Consider the following 4,109-nt stretch of genomic DNA (forward strand, 5'->3'; position numbering starts at 1 on the left):
TATTGGATACGGCAATTGATGGCTTTTAGCTCGTTGACAAGAATCACAAATGGTTTCAAGATCACACTCACCAACATACGGGTGCTCATTATTCCTAAGTAATTTTTCAACTAAAGAGAAAGCAGCATGTCCTAATCGATCGTGCCACCATGTTGACGAGAGTTTGGCAACACCATAGGCTTGTTTATTAAATCTTCTACGCTCCGGAAGCAACGGGTAGAGCCCTCGAACACATCTACCTCGATAGAGGATTTTGTTTGTTGCCTGATCCTTGATCAAGAAAAAATAAGGATGAAACTCAAGAAAGACATGGTTGTCAATGGCAATTCTATGAACAGAAAGAAGATTCTTATCGGCACTAGGGACATGAAAAATTTTCTTTAGATGAATTTTACGATGAGGGGTACTAAAAAACGAGTGACCAACGTGATTGATCCTCATACCTTCACCGTTGGCAGTGTAGATTTGATCTTTGCCACGGTATTTTTCCTTCATAGTGACCTTCTCGAGCTCGTTGGTGATGTGATTGGTGGCGCCACTGTCAAAATACTACTTCGTGTCAACACCGTAGGAGCCATCCGCAGCCGCAGCAACTTTTTCGTCGTCTTGGGAGGAGTCATCATCTTCCTCATAGCGGTACCAGCAGTCTTTTATCGTGTGTCCGAGCTTGCCACAGATTTGATAGCGGGGCGCGTTCGGGCGAGATCTGTTGGAGCTGCCGCCACGGCAAGGCTTGGAGTTCATGGAGCGGCCATTGCAGGAGTTGGAGGAGCCAACACCATTGTTGTTGCCTCCTGACCGCCCCTTGTTGCGGGGAGATCCACGCGAGCGAGGGCCGCCGCCGCAACCGCGAGAGGCAGCGTTGGCAGAGGACTTGAAGCTGCCGGAAGAGACATGGAATTGGGCCATGCGCTGATCGAAGTTACTCAGCATGGCATAGAGCTCGTCGAGGGTGATAGCCGTGACGCAGGCGTCGAGGGTAGAGACGAGCGGCTGGTAGTCGATGTCCAGCCCATGGAGGATCTATGAGATCAACTCATCATCCTGGATAGGCTTGCTAGCGGCAGCGAGTTCATCAACGAGGCCTGATACGTCTCCAACGTATCTATAATTTTTGATTGCTCCATGCTATATTATCTACTGTTTTGGACTATATTGGGCTTTATTTTCCACTTTTATATTACTTTTGGGACTAACCTATTAACCGGAGGCCCAGCCCAGAATTGCTGTTTTTTTGCCTATTTCAGTGTTTCGAAGAAACAGAATATCAAACAGAGTCCAAACAGAATGAAACCTTCGGGAACATGATTTTCTCATCAGATAAGATCCAGGAGACTGGGAGCCTCCATCAAGAAAGCCACGAGGCGGTCACGAGGGTGGAGGGCGCGCCCCTGCCTCCTGGGCCCCTCGAAACTCCACCGATGTACTCCTTCCTCCTATATATACCTACGTACCCCCAAACGATCAGAGACGGAGCCAAAAACCTAATTCCACAACTGCAACCTTCTGTACCCACGAGATCCCATCTTGGGGCCTGTTCCGGAGCTCCGCCGGAGGGGGCATCCATCACGGAGGGCTTCTACATCATCATCATAGCCTCTCCGATGAAGTGTGAGTAGTTTACCGCAGACCTTCGGGTTCATAGTTAGTAGCTAGATGGCTTCTTCTCTCTTTTTGGATCTCAATACAATGTTCTCCCCCTCTCTCGTGGAGATCTATTCGATGTAATCTTCTTTTTGCGGTGTGTTTGTTGAGACCGATGAATTGTGGGTTTATGATCAAGTTTATCTATGAACAATATTTGAATCTTCTCTGAATTCTTTTATGTATGATTGGTTATCTTTGCAAGTCTCTTCGAATTATCAGTTTGGTTTGGCCTACTAGATTGGTTTTTCTTGCAATGGGAGAAGTGCTTAGCTTTGGGTTCAATCTTGCGGTGTCCTTACCCAGTGACAGAAGGGGCAGCAAGGCACGTATTGTATTGTTGCCATCGTGGATAACAAGATGGGGTATTTATCATATTGCATGAATTTATTCCTCTACATCATGTCATCTTGCTTAACGCATTACTCTGTTTTCTTGAACTTAATACTCTAGATGCATGCTGGATAGCGGTCGATGAGTGGAGTAATAGTAGTAGATGCAGGCAAGAGTCGGTCTACTTGTCTCGGACGTGATGCATATATACATGATCATACCTAGATATTCTCATAACTATGCTCAATTCTGTCAATTGCTCAATAGTAATTTGTTCACCCACCGTAGAAATACTTATGCTCTTGAGAGAAGCCACTAGTGAAACCTATGGCCCCCGAGTCTATTCTCATCATATCAATCTTCCATCACTTTATTATTGCTTTGCTTTTTTACTTTGCCTTTTATTTTACCTTGCATCTTTATATCAAAAATACCAAAAATATTATCTATCATCTCTATCAGATCTCACTCTCGTAAGTGACCGTGAAGGGATTGACAACCCCTAATCGCGTTGGTTGCGTTGAGCTATTGTTTTGTCACTAGTAGAAAATAGGGCTTTGGTCCAGGCCGGGTTAGCCCATTAGTCCCGGTTCAGTCTAGAACCGGGACCAATGTGGGCATTGGTCCTGGTTCGTGAGCCCAGGGGGCCAGCCGGGCCACGTGGGCCATTGGTCCCGGTTCGTCTGGACCTTTTGGTCCCGGTTGGTGGGACGAACCGGGACCAATGGGCCTCGCTCCTGGCCCACCACCGTTGGTCCCGGTTGGTGGCTTGAACCGGGACCAAAGGCTCCCCTTTAGTCCCGGTTCATGCCACCAACCGGGACCAATGAGGTGCCTATATATACCCCCTCGCGCAAGAGCAGAGCACAGTGCTCTGTTTTTTCTGGCCGAGGGGGAGAGGGCTTTGTGGTGCTCTAGCTCACCTCCTATGCACATGAGGTGTTCGATGGAATGCCCGAGCCACACTACTTAAGCTTTCTCCTCTCGAAGCTCGACCTCCAAGCTCCATTTTCCTCGAGATTTGTCTAGATCTAGCGGTCCGTCATGCCCCATCCCCGTCTTCACCGCCGTCGATCACCCGTGCCGATCTCATCACCGACACCACCGTGGTGAGCCTCTTGTTCTTGTCTTCTTTCTGAAAGGAAAAATATTCTTACTTGTATGTTTAGATAGATACTTGTATCATTTTCTTACATTTATTATTGCATCTTATATAGTGCGATGGTTTTGGTATCCACCCCCGTCGGCCCTCGTCCTGTCTATGATTCGGATGTGGTATGTATATTATCTTTATAACTATTGGTTCATTTATTGTTTATGAAAATTATGCCGACCAACGTGACATAGATTTTATTTATCTAGGATGTATGTGAATCGGAAATGCCAACCGACCCTATTGTCGAGAGGTTAAATTTAGTTGAAGAAGAAAACAATTTGTTGAAGGAAAAAATAAAAAAAATTGAGGAGGAGAAGATGATATTGGAGTTGCATGTTGCGGATGTCGTCAATGATCACAAGATCAAGATGGATGCAATGCGCTTGAAGATTAGAAAGATTAGAAAATATGCCATTCATACCGAGGCTTGGTATCATTATGCCGTTGGATCAATTGTTACCTTGGTTGCGATTATGATCGCATTTGTTTTCGCATTGAATTTTTTACATAGTTTCAATGTATGGTTTAATTAATTAGATGCTCTGGAGAGCTATATGTTGTTAGATGAGAACTATGTATGCACTTTGGTTTTAATGTGATGATGAACTTCTATTAATTTGGACACTTAATTATATATAATGCACGCAGATGAACCGGCAATGGATGTACGGTGACAGACACACCCGCGAGTACATTAAGGGCGTGCATGAGTTTCTCGATGCGGCTGAGGCAAACAAGCAGAATGGTTTTATGTGTTGTCCATGCACTGAATGTGGGAATACGAGGTCTTACTCTAACCGAAAAATCCTTCACTCCCACCTGCTTTACAAGGGTTTCATGCCACACTATAATGTTTGGACGAGGCACGGAGAAATAGGGGTTATGATGGAAGACGGCGAAGAAGAAGAGTACGATGACAACTATGTGCCCCTGAATACGGTGATGCTGCAACGGGGGGAGCTGGTGAAGATCAAGA

The 4,109-nt window shown here is 45.7% G+C and overlaps 1 pseudogene; it reads right to left on the reverse strand.

Annotated features, from left to right (window-relative positions):
• Positions 1-914: 914 nt before the first annotated feature.
• Positions 915-1,053, reverse strand: LOC123038472 (uncharacterized; annotated as a pseudogene).
• Between the last annotated feature and the right edge of the window lie 3,056 nt (positions 1,054-4,109).

Source organism: Triticum aestivum, chromosome 2A (assembly GCF_018294505.1).
Source record: "Triticum aestivum cultivar Chinese Spring chromosome 2A, IWGSC CS RefSeq v2.1, whole genome shotgun sequence".
Taxonomy (NCBI): Eukaryota; Viridiplantae; Streptophyta; class Magnoliopsida; order Poales; family Poaceae; genus Triticum; species Triticum aestivum.